This window comes from Myotis daubentonii, chromosome 17 (genome assembly GCF_963259705.1).
Source record: "Myotis daubentonii chromosome 17, mMyoDau2.1, whole genome shotgun sequence".
In the NCBI taxonomy this organism is placed as follows: Eukaryota; Metazoa; Chordata; class Mammalia; order Chiroptera; family Vespertilionidae; genus Myotis; species Myotis daubentonii.
The window spans coordinates 24,563,312-24,579,948 of NC_081856.1; positions in this window are offsets into that span (position 1 = coordinate 24,563,312).

Below are 16,637 nucleotides of genomic sequence, written 5' to 3' on the forward strand. Positions count from 1 at the left end.
CCTCTTTGTTTGGAGTTTGGAAGTTTTGGAGCTCTCTGATTCACTGCAGTTTGTTAGGCTGCAAAAGCACAGGTGCCTCCTTTGTGCCGCTGAGCACAGCTTGGGAGGGGATGTAGTGGGGCGGGGTCTCAGCGAGTTCCCAGGGTGGGGCAAACAGCAATGGTGTTGTCAGAGACCCCCCCCCCCCAAACTCCGACTCCGCCACTCTCCGAGTGCTGTGCTCCCCTACAGCAACAATGATCCCTGTGAGCAGCTCTGTGAGAAAGTCACCTTCGCTTTCCGACCTGCTGCAAGACAGTCCCATTTCTCCCCATAGGAGCCTGGACCCCAGTGTCTCGCCATATATGAGTTCAGAGCTTGTCCCCTTCTGATTGAAAAAAACTGCGCACCCAGGTGCAGCAGCCTCGCCCGCTCCCCGTACCTCTGTTCTTGGTGCCTCTCCCCTCCTACTTGGTCTCAATGCGCTGTTTTCTTTCCTTCTAGTTGTAGAACTTCCACTTGATCAGCTTTCCCGTGGTTCTGGATGATAGCTGTTTTGTCTTATAGTTGTGGTTTTAATGTTGTTGTGGGGGGCAGCACGTACAGGTTTGTACCTTATGCCACCATCTTGGTTCTCACAAGCTCACCCATTTGTTTGTGCTCTTGTCTAGGGCTGTTCTTGCAATGCAATCACAGTGGAGACCATGAGGTTGCAAAGCCTTTTGAAATATTTACTATCTGGTCCTTTACAGGAAATGTTTGCCAACCCCCGTGGTATAGCAATCTCAAAGCCTATTCGATGCTATCATTTTATCAACTTAAAAAAATGCATTAGTGCGTGAGATCTCTTTTCCACCTTTTAAAAACACATGTGAGAAAATGACATTAAAAAAGTACAACACACGATTTTCTTGTAAACAACTTAGAACTTTACTGAAGGCTGAACCATTTTATTTAGGCAAGAGATCTCCATTTGAAACCAGGTCCTAAAATTAAGAAAAAATGGTAATAACCTGTTGTAGGATCAACTAGGCCTCAAAGATCATATATATATAAATAAATTTACTCAGGGTTACTGTGATCCAGGCCCAGGCTTACTAGTAAACATTTTGCATGTGTCATCTCATTTGCTCCTTATGAGTCCTTGGTGGCGCCTGTCACTATTATCACGTATTACTGAGGGGAGAGAGGGAACGCCAGAAAGGTTAAGTCAGTCACTGACCTAAGGTTACAGTGTTGGCAAGTGGCAGAGCTGGGAGTATTGGGATCCAGGCTGTTCTGATTCCAGAGCCAGCATTCTTCACTCTGTAGAAAGTCCAAGTGACACACTATCTTGACTCCCGTCAATGAGATAAAAATCCATGATGTCATTTCTGTCCTATGGTCTCCACTGCTTGGGAGCGTCATCTGGCCAGAGGGCGAGGACACCATAGCTGCCACACTCAGTTGCTCCCAGTTGCCAAGAAGCTGAGGACTCCTGCCTTGCAATGACTGTGAGCCGGTGAGGAACGAACACATAATCAAATACAATATTGCAATGTTAAACTATAATCCACCCCTGCACACACACACAGGAAGATACTCCTCTAACTCACCAATAATTTGGACTTGTAACTGTGGAATTAATAAGTCTTGTCCTTCTAGGATCAGTGTTTGATGTTTTGTTTTTAAATATATTTTTATTTATTTCAGAGAGGAAGGGAGAGGGAGAGATAGAAACATGAATGATGAGAGAGAATCATTGATCAGCTGTCTCCTGCATGCCTCCAACTGGGGATCTAGTCTACAACATGGGCATGTTCCCTTGACTGGAATTGAACCTGGGATCCTTCAGTCCACAGTCGAATGCTCTATCCACTGAGCCAAACCAGTTAGGGCAGTGTTGGATGTGTTTGAGATAGTTGGGATTATGGCTCATTGGGATTGGTCTCATTAACAGATAACAGAACACCAATACCATCCTCACCAGCCCCTTCCCCACACCACCTTGGCTGATACCAATTCAGACACTTGGATGTAGAGAGTGACATCAAGTTACTCCACAGCACTGAGGCTTCATGGAGGATCATAGGTCACTCAAAGTCATCTAGTCTAAGCCGTCATTTGAATTACAAACTGACATTTGGTGAAAGAGAAATGATTGTGTTAGAAAGGTTGCACTTTAAGTTCCAGGACAGGCCTGGCTCTAGAAACTTCCTATTTGCATGGCAAATACTATAACCACTGAATGAACTGGGGTACATTTAACATTAAGAACTTCATCTTCCAAGCCAGGGGCATTAGGTTTCACAGATTCCAGGAAGTCCATATCTTTATCTATAAGGTTATGTTGCAGGAGGAATTAATGGGCCAGATTTGCCAGACAGAAGTAGGAATGTGGTTCTTACATGACCACTGAAATAGACATTTTTAGAAGCCCCCACGGGAGGGTGGGGTGTAGAAAAAGGCTTTCTTTGCATGAAGTTACATTTTTGTGTTCCCAAGTCCCCTTTACCCCAAGCCAATCCTGAAAGAGGGGCAGCTGGGAGTTTAGCAAAGTCAAAAGTAAGGTCAGTGTCCAGAGTTTCTGTCTCATGTTGCAGCCAGAAGTAGTTCAACGTCCAAGCTAATGCAAGTCCATTAGTTCATATGTGGAGCTCCACAGGACCGTGAGCCATGTGGGCACTGGAGAGCGCATCCCCTGCAACAGGAGTCCCAGAAGGGCCTGGTGCATGTGAGAGAGAGAGAGTGCTGGTGAGAGTGTGGTTACCGAGAAGTTCCAGGGAGCCTGGTGAAAACGCGCACCGAGGCACTCAGCACTCCAAGTAACACAGTGTGTCTGCCAAGCTGGCTGTCCTGGAGATACCTGAGTAATTTGAGGCGTGACAGCAGGTGTCCCTGGGTGTGCTTTGGCCACGAAAACATGACAATCAAGCAGAGTCAGCAGTCAGTTTCTCAGAAATTTGGCTGGAAGTGCTTTTACTTCACTTTCCTGGAGCGATTCCAGGGAATGGCAGCTCCAAAAGCAGATTGTTAGTGGTTTAGTCAACGCTATGGCCCACCAAAGCTCCTACTCGGTGTCTGACACATAGTAGGAGCTCAGACTCCTGAAGAGAGCAATGAAGTAAATCAATGATCTGTGTGGAGGCGTTTTGCACTCTGGGGTCTCTGTTTCTCTTAGTCCAAGCTCCAACAGGTTGTCCATGTTTTATTTGGCTGCTTTGCTAGCAAACCTTTTTTGCTTCTCTCTATTGATCTCCCACGCTATTAAAATATTGAGAAAGAGTTACACTCAGAATTGAGAACACAGCTAGCCGGAGCCCAGGCCCACACTGCATGATAGGGCAGTTTACTATTTGCTAAAATAAAGTGGAGGTGCAGAGGGTCTCAGCTCAGAGCACAGCTGAGCAAACTGCTGACAGATCTCAGAGAGACCAGTGAGGTGGGCAGTGTCAGACACAGGAAATGGAGCTGAGGCTAAGCAAGCTTCAGACAGAACTCTTTGTCCTTCTGTTCAGTCGTTAATTTACTGAATACCCTATATTTACACTCTATTTGGTTATGAAGTAAATTTCAGAAATGTTCAGCCTGCTGAGGGTCTAGGCCTATTTTTGGTTATAATCAAGCCTTGGCTTGTGGCATGATGAAGTCACCGATTCATAGTAGTTTTCTAGGGCTAGAGGATGGAGCTGTGATGTCAGCCACCTCTTAGATTTCTGCTCCTATTATAATCAGATCAAGCTACTTGTCTCATAATAACTAAAGCTGATTGCCAAATAGCATCAAGATTTATGACTTCTTTCAATTATACCATGTTTAGAAAGTCCCAATTTATAAGTAATACTAGAGGCCCGGTGCACGAATTCCTGCACATTAAAAAGAAATTAATTAGAAGAAATATTTTAGAGGCCAGGGAGGGACCACAGGAGATTGGCTCCAGGGAGTGTCCAGCCCAGCTTGCCCAGTCTGGATTGTCTCACCCAGTCCCAATTGGCCAGACCCCAGCAGCAAGCTAACATACCAGTTGGAGCATCTGCCTCCTGGTGGTCAGTGTGCATCATAGTGACTGGTAGAACCGTCAACCGAATGGTCAGACACTTAGCATATTAGGCTTTTATATATATAGATGTTCCAAAGATTCTCTTGTGAATAAAATATTTAGAACTCAGAACATATTTTACTTAAGAAACTACATTTTATAAGTGGGATTTAAATGTCCAGAGAAACAAACAAAAGCTAATTTAATCTATAAGATCACATGGTGGAATATGAATATTTTAAATCAACTAAGAAATAATTCACCTTGAAAACAGATGTCTCAAAAGAGATGGAAGATGGAACATCAAGATTCTGGGGTTATCTAGGTACTTTCAAAGGAGATGGCTTAGAATCCTAGAGTCTCCAAGTTATGAATACTTACTTATTTTGCAGCTGAGAAAAAACAAGCAGCAGGTTATTTCTAATTGTACCTTAAAGCTTATTCACTTTATTTACTTTCTCACAGCTGTGTCACTCACTAAAGGTGAGATGCTGCCAGGGAGAAGGCTAATGGCATGTAGAGAAGAATTTGAGAAAATGGGACAGATCCGAGTATTAGTTTTTTAGGGCTAAATACCACAGACTGGGTCACTTCAACCATAGAAATTTACTGTCCAAGATCAAGGTGTGGGCAGGCCCGGTGTTTCCTCAGGCCTCCCTCAGCTTGCTGATAGCCATCTTCACAATGAGTCCTCACATGGACCTCCTCCGTGCATGTATGTCCCTTCTTATAATGAATCAGTCAAATAGGATCATGGCCCAACCATATGACTTCATTTAAGCTTAATTACCTCTCTAAAGTCCCTATCTCAAATATCACCACATTCTGAGGTGCTGGGGGTTAGGGTTTCAACACAGGAGTTGGGGGTGGGGCACAATTTGGTCTATACAAGTGAAAGGCAACAAGAAGAACGTTAAGGAGGCTGCAGTCCTGCCAACGAGCCAAGCAAACAGGGCAGAGTGCACAGAGCGATGGCTGGGAAGAAGAGAACTGGGAGCTTATGCATGGGGTAGACGGTGGAGTGGGGTATGGAACTTGGCCTTCTGTGTGTGTCGGTGGGGGGTGACTAAAGAGGCTCAATTTTCATGGCCTTGAATTTTACTTTTTCTAGGGCTGAGGGCCTTAAATCCCAATGCCATCACACACAGGCTCCGTGAAGCGCACTTTTATCCTATTTTTTTCACAAGCATTAAACAGGAAGCTGGCTGAGATGGCTGTGCAGCCCCCAGTGAGGGCACACTTCCTAGTGCCCATTTCAGACATGGCAAGCAGAGAGCAATGGTCAAGGGATTCCCTCCCAGACAGTGTGACCCAGGACCAGTCAAAGAGCTTCCCCAACCTACAGAAGGTCTTCCCTGTGTCTCACAGAGAATTTCAGAATGGCGGCAGGGCAGTGATCACTGTGTGTCTCCCAGTCTTTCGTGTTCTAAACGGGAGTATTTTCTTGCCTTATCCTACCCCTACTCCACCCTGGTTCATCAGCTGAGTGTGTTCCTGTATCTCCAGATCAAGAGCAGGTGCCTCTGACTTGATGGAGTCTATGCCAGGGAGCCCCCATACTTTCTGCAGGATACGGGACTCATGGCCCCGAGGAGTATCCCTTGGAAAGGGGTGTGTTCTGTCACTGAGAAGAAAGGAATCATTGTGAGGCGATGAGAGAGTGGATTGTTGTAGAGACAATGCTGTGGGTTCAGTGAATTCCATCTCTACAGCCTCTTTCTAGAAACCTGGGAAAACTACATCCTGGCTTATTGTGCAGTTAGGTTGCAGCCAAATGACTGGGTTCTGCCTAACAGGATGAGGTCACAAGTGCTAGAAGCCACTCCCAGTGGGTCTTTATTTATTTATTTTAATGTTTTTATTGATTTCAGAGAGAGAAAGGGAGAGGGAGAGAGAGATAGAAACATCGATGGACTGCCTCCCGCACACCCCCTACCAGTGATCGAGCCTGCAACTTGGTCATGAGTCCTAACTGGCAATCAAACTGGTGACCTCCTGGTGCCGGGGATGATGCTCAATCAGCCTAGCCACACCGGCGAGGCTCCCAGCTTGCCTTTAAAAACCTCCTTCTAGATCCGCCAGTTCTCTTTTCCCTTGCCATGATCACCTCAGATCATATATTGGAGACAAGCAGAAGGGCCTTCTGACTCGCACCGGATGTTGCATCAATGAGACATAAATCTGCACTATGTTGTCACTGAAATGTTAGCATACCTCAGCCTTTTTCTAATATTGAAACTGCCTCACTTTTTAAATGATTCTTTCCTTCTCTATTTCTTTTCTGATTGTCCTTGACATTTACTTTTATAAAGATTTTTTTTTTTTACATCCTAGCAGGTTCCATGTGCTAACTCAACCCCAATAGTCCACTACATAGCTCATTCTCCAAAACTTTGGAGCAACTTCACAAGTGGATTACCTAAGGTTTGCTTCCCAGTTCTCAGCCTCCTTCTCCGTGTTGTACTCCAGCTCCATTGGAATAAAAATCAAAGTCAAACCGGTAGCCAGTCCAGGAGAGTCACCCCAAACACTGAAATGCAACAACGTGAGGACAAGTGCATTTACCAAAATCCATCTCCAGCATTCTTTGATCAATTGTTTGTGGTGGAGGTAGGAGTGAGGCCCTCAGGGGCACATTCCGAGAATGGCTGGTGTCCGCTCAGAACTAGGAAGGAGAGGCTAAGAGCCCTTTCTCCCACTCAGTGCTCAGCTCTCCTCTGAGAACATAGGCAACAACTTGGCTTGGTCTGATCCTGACCCTTGTTGCTTTGTGGTCAACTTATTTGTTCACTCTAATCCCAGAATAAGATAGCGTAAATATCTATACATATCTACCCCACTCCTGTTTTCCACCGAGTAAGCAGGTGAGTGCAGGACTATAGGGACCATAGAGCAAATCTCAGCCTCCTTTGGTACTTTGTATTTACATGTAGCAGTGGGCCCCTTAGAACCTAACAGGTAAATGCTGTAACTCCCCAGATCCTAAAGCATTCACGCATCCAGTACGACCCCCACTGAACTGCAGGACTAACCCAACATCATTTTAGTCTGACTCCAGAGCAAGGCAAGGCACAATCATGAAGCGAGGCTTATTTTTGGTGGCCCCTTCCTCATCTCACAGTGTCCATCTTTCTTTCTTTTTCTTTTTTTAATCCTTACCTGAGGAGGATATTTTTCCATTGATTTTTAGAGAGTGGAAGGGAGGGGGAGAGGCACACAGAGAGACACATCAAAGCGAGAAAGACACATTGAATGGCTGCCTTCTGCACACATCCTGCACGCACCCCGACCAGGGCCAGGATTGAGCCTGCAACCAAGATATGTGCCCTTGACTGGAATCTAACCTGCAACCATTCAGTCCACAGGCCAACAATATCCACTGAGTGAAACAGGCTAGGGCACAGTGTCCATCTTCATTCACAAAGGAGTTAAGGGCTGCTGAGTGCTCAGGCTGCACTAGCCATGGTACATGGTGATTCAAGATTCAAGTTCAACAATTTGAAATCCCAGGAAGATCTAATTCCAATACCTCACATACCGAAGGGCAGATCTAAATAACATGATACCTTTTTGTGGGGTGGGGTGGGTATTCAAAATGTAAACTCTAAGTGCAGAATAAACAGACGTCATCCTGTATTAGAGGATTTCAAGTGGCAGGTGGTAATAGAGGGTGAGGATGTCTTCCTAAGACACTGCAGTCAGGTCTGAGGACAAATGCACTTTAGAGGCTAGCCCTGTTTCAGGGATTCGATGGCTGCCCCTTCTACCTGACTGCTCACCTACAAAACACCAAGGGTTGTTTTTCTGAAACTGTTTGCCTTATTTTCAAAACTCTTGCCCTTATCAACCCTTGTGTGCCATATGAATCCTGCAAAACAACCCTAGTGCTCAGTGCTCCAAGCTATAAACTCGCATTGGATGTCTTCCAATGCTGTCTCACGGTGTTTGAAATTTTGGCAGGAGAACTAGAGTCAATAGTTGTTTGCAAAGCATTCACCTTGGTACCTTGGTTACCTCTGGTGAAATGGTGTACCCATCAGTGTGTCTCTATAAGTCAGGTAGTCTTTGACTCTAAAGTCACTTAAGGGCAGTGGTAAGGCTAATCAGTAAGAATGTAAAAAAACCCACACACCCTGATGTGGTTGCCCAAATGTGGCATGTTTAACACACACACACACACACACACACACACACACACTACTTTGCATTCATCTATAATAATAAAAGTGTAATATGCTAATTAGACCAGATGCACTTCTGGACAAACTTCTGGATGAAGTCACGGCGGCAGGGGCTGAGGCAGAGGCGGCAGAGGCGGGTCGGGGCTGAGGCAAAGGCAGCAGAGGCGGGCAGGGGCCAAGGCAAAGGTGGCAGAGGCGGGCAGGGGCCAAGGCAAAGATGGCAGTGGTGGGTGGGGGCCGTGGCGGGGGGCCGAGCCCCTTGCACCAATTTCGTGCATCGGGCCTCTAGTATAAAATAAGAGGGAAACAGTATTTTCAAATAATGAAAAATCTTCAGACTAGTTGGCAAACTAAAAAATGATGCAAGTCAAAGGACTCTGAGAAGAAGTAACGAGAGGGCAATAACAGCAAAAGATTAAGTAGCCCTGGGCACTTAGAGATAACTACAACCGTAACATATAATTCCTCTACAAAATACACCTGCCACAAATAATTAAGATGTTGATGTTGGGCTGATGGCCAGGTGTTAACTCACTAGGTAAATGCCATGCTCCTGTACACAACTGGCAGTTGGCAAACCCACAGAGTACTAAGTGTTATGCATGGTGGGGAGACCTTTCTAAACGTCCAAAATTGTGCTGGCAAATCCTTAAAGGAGGATTCTATGGGTCCTCTCATGATTATGGGGCAAAGACTTGAGGAAGAAAGGGTGATGACTCAGAATAAATACACCCTTGACCTCTACTTTTATTGAAGAAGATGTTAAAGAGGTTCTTATGCTCAAATTTATTCATAAAATGTACAAATTAGATGGACAAGATCATATGCTAGCAGTTCAGTATTTCTAAGCTAAACTGATAAGTATTTGAAAAAAATGACTGAACCCAGATGAAAAGAATTTTATATTTTTATAGAAATCTAGAGGAAAAAATAATCATGGTCAGAACATGTTCACTTGTGCCAGATGAGAAGACTACAAAAGGATTTCCTATACAAGATACACACAGAAATACTCATGCACTTACACACTCACACACAGATAAAGAAGAAGTTAAAGTAAAAAGAGAGTGAAATAAAGATAGTGAAAGGACCAATTAGGGAAGGTAGGAAAGGGTAATTATGGCTAATACTTCCATACTGTCCACGCTGGGGTGTAGGTGGGAGCCTATGCTATAGGGCATGATTGCTCCCCATTAAACACAAGTTGTCCACATAATTCCAGTAAGGTATGCATGACACATGCATTTCTTTTGGAGAGGAAACAGATAACAGAAGCAGTAAAGAGATTTAGAATTTCAGAAAGTCTTTGATAAGTTTTAAAAAATTAACCATCAGGAAATTGTTACAGAAATAATTCTGCTTGAAGTAAGCAATCAGCACACGTACCACGAACAGCGAAGTACCCTCACAAACTATAGGCCTTCTTAAGAAATGCAACTTTTCACTGTAATATAATGCATACTTTAAAACAAATAAACAGAAACCTAGCGGTATAGTTTAGTGGTTGTACTGTTGCTTTATAAGAAAATACCCGAAAACTTAGTGGCTTAAAAGGAAAAACATTAACTTGTGGTTTCTGTGGGCCAGGCGTCCAGACATACTGAGCTGGGTTCCTGTGGCCCCAGGTCTCTCCTGGGGCTGCAGTCATCTCAAGGCCAGATTGGGGCTGAGGACTCTGCTTCCAGGCTCACTCTGCGGTTGTGGGCAGACCTTAGAAATCTGCAAGATCAGCTGGGTGGGCATCTGCTCCGGGCTGCTTCACACCATGGCCACTAGCTACCCCCAGGTGAGTCATCCAGGACACAGCAAGAGGGAGTTTCCAAAATGGACCCTGCAGTCTTTTTATAACCTAACCTCAGAAGTACTATCCCATCACTCCTGCTGTATTCGAGTTGTTAGAAGCAAGTCAACAGTTTTAGCTCCTGCACGAGGCCATGAGCACCAGAAGGCAGGGACCATAGGGGTCATCTTAGAGGCTGCCTAACACACTGGCTAGGAGTCTGGATTCTGGAACTGAAACGCTAGCGCTCACTTCTCTGCTGGCCCACATATGAGCCTCATGATCTTGATTTCTCTGTGCCTTGATTTCCTTACCTTTAAAAAGGTAATATTAAAGCACTGACCTCATGGAGCTGTTAGGAGTAAATGAGTGTTTAAAATGTTGCATAATATTAAGTTATCTTTATAGAAGTTTTAGTTATGATTACAAGTGTTTACTTTATGCTTTAGATTTCAGAATGTTATGGGGATAAAGATGAGAACTTTCAGTTCTAGTTTACATAGTTGGCAATATGTTTGTTAAATGCATTATCCATGGAGAGTTAGGACTGAAGGAAAAAGGAAATGGTTGAACATCAAGAGTGACAGAACTGCCCTAGCCCCGTGGTCGGCAAACTGCGGCTCGCGAGCCACATGCGGCTCTCTGGCCCCTTGAGTGTGGCTCTTCCATAAAATACCACATGCAGGCGCATACGTACAGTGCGATTGAAACTTCGTGGCCCATGTGCAGAAGTCGGTATTTTGTGGAAGAGCCGGTATTTTGTGGAGAGCCACACTCAAGGGGCCAAAGAGCTGCATGTGGCTCGCGAGCCATGGTTTGCCGAGCCGCAGTTTGCCAACCACTGCCCTAGCCAGTATGACTCAGTTGGATGAGCATCATCCAGTACACCAAAAGGTCACCAGTTTGATTCCTGGTTAGGACACAAACCCAGATTTCAAATTGATCCCTGATTGGGGTGTATGTGGGAGGTAACCAATTGATCTCTCTCTCTCTCTTTCTCTCTCTCTCAAACCAATAAAAACATTAAAAAATAAAAATGATTGAGATAGCTTTCCTCAAAAAAAAAAATAATAAGGAAAGAATGGCAGAACTCTAAATCGCTGCCCAAGCAGAGCGCAGTCAGAGTTCCTTATCCTCAGATGAAGGAAACACTGGACTGGATGAACCAACAATCTCACTGTGCAAAGTCCTTCAGGTTTAACTTCTCAGAAACTGAGAAGCAGAAGCTTTGTCCTGTTTCTGATGGTTCCCTCTCTCTCTTCCTAAGGAGAAAATAGGGGGTGGGGAACCTCTTGACTTTGCCCTTCAGAAAAAATATATTTAAGAACTGTCCATTTTAGCCCAAGGTTACAGAATTCTGCTAGAACTGAAGCCAAAGTAAATATATCTTTGCAAGTCATTATTGACTTTAGGGTACGGCTATGCCTCCCTCCCAGCCAGAAAACCATGCAATTGCCAGCAAAGAAAACATGGAGAGCGCCCTCATGATTTACCTGTGAGGCTAGACAGTGTAGGAAGAGAAGAAGCCAGAGACCCACCTCCAGCTTCTTAAAGACAATCATCACAGAAGGCACAGAGGTACAGTCCCCAAAACACGACTTCTTCAAATCATTGCAGTATGAGAATGTTAAAGACTTTAAGACCTTCACTTCATCCATCAATCCATGTGTTCTGGAGAATCCTACATAATAAAAGCTTAATATGCAAATTGTCCCCTTGACTGGGAGTTTGACAGCTCACTATGATGTGCGCTGACCACCAGGGGGCGGTGCGGAACATGGTGGGCATTGGCCACGCGGCACTGGCAGCGGGCAGCAGTGGAGGCACTCCTGGCCCCGATGGGCCCTTACAAGAGCGGGACTGCAATGGGATGGTGGAGCAGGTGAGCAGGTGGCACCAGGTCAAGGCAGGCGCGAGCACCCCACCGACTGCCCCGCAGACAGCGACTAACAGTGGTGGCAGGGGATGGGGCCGTTGCCTGGCTCTCAGGCACTGAGGGAGCTGGGTAGGGTCCCAGTGGCTCAGGTGGGGGGGGTGCCCAGGTGCTGCCAGAGCCCAAAGGTCAGCTGGGACCTGCCCTTCCAGGCCAGATGCTCATGCTTCGATCCCCATCCAGGCATAGGGGCTGCACCTGTGCATGAATTTCATGCACCAGGCCTCTAGGGTATATATAAATCACCTAGAAGTTATTGTAATTAATGAAGTTTTGTGATGGCAAGTGACACAGGAATTCTGCTGATTTTCATAGATTAGACCTCTTGATTTATTGAATCAGATGGAAGCCTCAGGTGTCTAATCCCATTTAATATTTTGAACTGTGATTACTAATAGTAGTAAACTGATTGCATGCTTGTTGTGTGTTAGACACTGTGTTGAGGGTTTTCATGTTTTGTCTCATTTCATCCTCATAACCACCTTATAACATTTGTATTATTCTTTCTTTTTACAGATGAGGAAACTGAGACTTAGAGAAGTTAAGTAATGCATGGCCAAGTAATGACCTGAACCCTGCAGGCCCCAATGCTAAGCCCTAAACACCTTCTATTGTTGTTGGTTTGAAAGGAAGAGCAGAAGCTGTTTAGTAACAGTTGGTTGTGGGATGGGAGCAGTTTTCTCTCTGAGGCAGGGCCTGTGCTGAAGACATACTATTAATTTTGGAATGTGTGGAGTCTCAGCAGGACCAGATGCCTAAAGACCAGCATTAATATGCTAAAGATGTTGGAAAGCCAAAGGCTACATCTCAAGTCACTAGCCATTGATTAAATGAAGGAATTCTTTCTGAGGAAAGATCTGAGGTGTACACCAGCTGGCTCGACAAAACATACAGGAAGAAAGGGGGGGATGCTGTCTTTTGTTCCCGTCCTAAGCCATCCATGAAAACAACTGGGGAAGAAGGACAGGGGAGGGAGATTGGGACAAAGGGGTCAATGCAGATGGTCCCCCACTTACAGTGGTTCACTGTATGACTTTAGGATAGTGGGAAAGTAATATGCAGTCACTGTAAACCTTACTTTAAATTTTGAATTTTGATTTTCACCTGAGACAGCTATAGTCGATATTCGGTAAGGTGTGCTCTGCTGATGTTGGACATCGGCAGTTGCTGCAGCTCCCAGTCAGCCAAGTGATTACACAGTAACCAAGCCACACTCTAGCAGGTGTTGGCAACAGCCTCCAGCCTGTGGGCCCTTTAAGGCTCTCAAAATCATTTGGTCTGGCCCTATTTTCTGCCAAGGCATTAGGGGTGAGTTAATTGTTTGACTGAATATAGAAGGCAAATTTTTTAAGTTGATAATTTTGTATGGCCCATGAATCTACACTAATAAAAGAGAAAAATGGTAATTGGCGTACGACGATACCCTTTTCATTGGCTAATCAGGGCTATATGCAAATTAACTGCCAACTAAGATTGGCAGTTAACTGCCAACAAGATGGCAGTTAATTTGCATATGTAGGCACAATGCAGGGAGGCGAAAGGGAAAGCAGGAAGAAGCCCCCTGCCACTGACAGTGATTGGAAACCCAGGGGGGAGCTAAGAGCTGGGGGGCAGGGCAAAATGATCAGAGAATCAGGCGCCTTTGCCGCCCTGGCCAGTGATAGCAGGAAGTAGGGGTGGAGCCAGAGATGGGAGCTGGGCACGGTCGAAGCTGGCAGTCCCGGGAGCTAGGGGTCCCTTGCCTGGGCCTAAAGCAGAGCCCATGATCGCGGGGCCACTGCAGCTGCGGGTCCCCGCTGCCCGGGCTGGACGCCTCAGCCAGAGACATTAGGCCTGGGCAGGGGCGGAGCCTGCAACCGCGGGGAGCTGGGGGTCCCCTGCCCAGGCCTGACACATCTGCCGGAGGCCTCAGGCCTGGTCAAGGGGCCGATCCAGTGATTGGTGATTGGAGGGGGATGAGGGTCAACTCCTCTGGCCGAGGCATCAGGCCTGGGTGGGGGGCGGAGCCAGGGATTGGGGGGATATGATGGTCCCCTTGCCCAGGCCTGAAGCCTGGGTCAGAGGCATCAGGCTTGGGCGGGGGGTGGAGCAAGCGATCAGAACGAGATGGGGGTCCCCTGCCCAGGCATGATTCCTGGGCCAGAGGCCTCAGGCCTGGGTGGGGGTCAGAGCCAGTGATCGGGGGGAGATGGGAGTCCCCTGTCCAATCCTGACACCTCTGGCGGAGGCGTCAGGCCTGGGCAAAGGGCCGATCAGGCGATCGGAGGGTGATGGAGGTCCCCTGCCCAGGCCTGACGCCTGGGCCAGAGGCATCAGGCCTGGGCTGGGGGCAGAACCAGTGATGGGGGGAAATGAGGGTCCCCTGCCCAGGCCTGACGCCTCTGTCAGAGGCGTCAGGCCTGGGCAAGGGGCTGATCCTGCGATTGGAGGGTGATGGGGGTCAACACCTGAGGGCTCCCAGCATGTGACAGGGGGCAGGCTGGGCTGAGGGACACTCCCCACCCACACACACACCCAGTGTATGAATTTCGTGCACCAGGCCCCTAGTGATGTTATAAATATCCAAGTGGCCCTTGGCAGAAAAAAGGTTCCCACTCCTGCTACAGTGTATCTGTTATGTTGGATGATTTTGCCCAACTGTACGCTAATGTGTGCTCTGAGCATGATTAAGGTAGGCTAGGCTAAGCCATGCTGTTTGGTAGGTTAATTAAATGCATATTCAACTTAAGATATTTTAAACTTACGATGTGTTTATTGCAGCGGTTCTCAACCTGTGGGTCGCGACTCCTTTGGGGATCGAATGACCCTTTCACAGGGGTCACCCTAAGGCCATCGGAAAACACATATATAATTACATATTGTTTTTGTGATTAATCACTATGCTTTAATTATGTTCAATTTGTAACAATGAAATTGGGGGTCACCACAACATGAGGAGCTGTATTAAAGGGTCGCGGCATTAGGAAGGTTGAGAACCACTGGTTTATTGGGACACATTGTGCCGGGGTCCAACCCCAGCAGGTCCAGGGGTTCCCAAAGGCGTAGACGGAGTTGGCGAAGAAGGAATGACACGGAGACAGCGTTCAGTTGATCAGCAGCCTAGCCAGGATCTCCAGCCAAGTTCTGGTCTCGATCTCCAGAGAGGTTCTGCTTAGGATCTCCAGCCAGGTTCTGTCCAGGTTCTCTAGTCAGGTTCAGTCACCAGGTTCTAGTCAGACTCTCCTGCCAATCTCCGCAGTCAGGTTCAGTCCAGGATCCCCTGCCTTGCTCTCTCACCAGGCTCTGCCTCCAGGCTCCGAGGCCAGTCCCTGTCCAGGATCCTCCGGCATGCTCTCTCCAGCGAAGTTCTGTCTCTAGAGAACGTTCTGTGTAGGTTCTGTGCCTAGGCTCTGTCTCTCTTGGTCCTGTCTTCCAAGCCCTGAGTTCTGACTTCTAACTTCTGTGTGTTGCTGTCTTGTTACATCTGTATTTATACCAGTTGATTCAATCCTATCAATCTCTATTACAAAGGTTAGGGCGTTTCTTATCTCCATTCCAGGGAGTAAAGATCATGTAGCTTAAGCATGATTGTTCATAGTTAAAGTGATTAATTACCTGCCTGGCACTTAGTTGAGGGGTTTTATTCCCTCCCTAACTTCAGGGGAAAATCCCTACCTGGGGATTCAACCTTTCTCGGAGAGGTGACCTTGGTTAAAACACAGCGCCAAGAAGGTGAGCAAACATATTAAGAACTGTATGCTATATATGCCAGGTCCCTTGAAACAGCAAGCATGGACCGGCTCCCGGCAACATTGTAAGTGTCCCAATTTAAGCCGAGGAGCATCTTGTGTAGAGCTGCATGATTAAAGACACATAAGAAGTTGAGACCACGCAGAGGTTCTGCTTGTGCTAACTTCCTGCTGAGGACATGGTGAAACAAGGCTTGGGGATGATTGCAATAAAAACTCCCATTCAGAAAAGAGGAAGCCCAGCAGCCACTGCTCCACAGTGAAGATGGAATCACAGAGAGCAGGTACTACACACATAGAGAGAAGGCTGAGGCTGACCGAGAAGAGACAGATAGATATGAGAGAGAAAATCCTGATGACATTTGAGCTCACAGGTCCAGCTATTCATGTGGTTCTAATAAATCCTCCCTCCTACTCCTTAGATTCTCTTTAGATGCTATAAGATACCAATTGAATCCTTGGGAACTCAGAGCCTTCACTAATCTAATCCTGTACTGAATCCAACCATCAAAGGTATTTCATTCACAGGCACTCAAGTGCTTTGGCCTGGACTAGAGTTCTAATAATTTTTGCCTCTTTTCAGTATATGACATCCATTACACATTGCCAAGGCAGATAAATCAAATATTGTGGCCGACTTATGAACTGATGCATTTACTTAAGAGGGCTAGTCAATAAAAATGAATCATAATATAGTGGCTTTTGCATACCCTGATCTTACTCCAGATGGTCAAGTAAGTTTGTATCAATAATAAAAACATCCGCAAAACATCAATGAGTTAAACAAAATGTGGTAGATACATGCAATGAAATATTATTCAGCCTTTAAAAGGAAGAAAATTTTGACATATATTATAACACATATGAACCTTAAGTACATTATGCTAAATCCTGTATAATTCCACTTATATGAGATACTTAGTCAAATTTATAGAGACAGAAAACAGACTGGTGGTTGCCAAGGTAATTGGGAGCTGTTTAAAGGGTAAAGAATTTCAATTTTGTAACATGAAGAGAG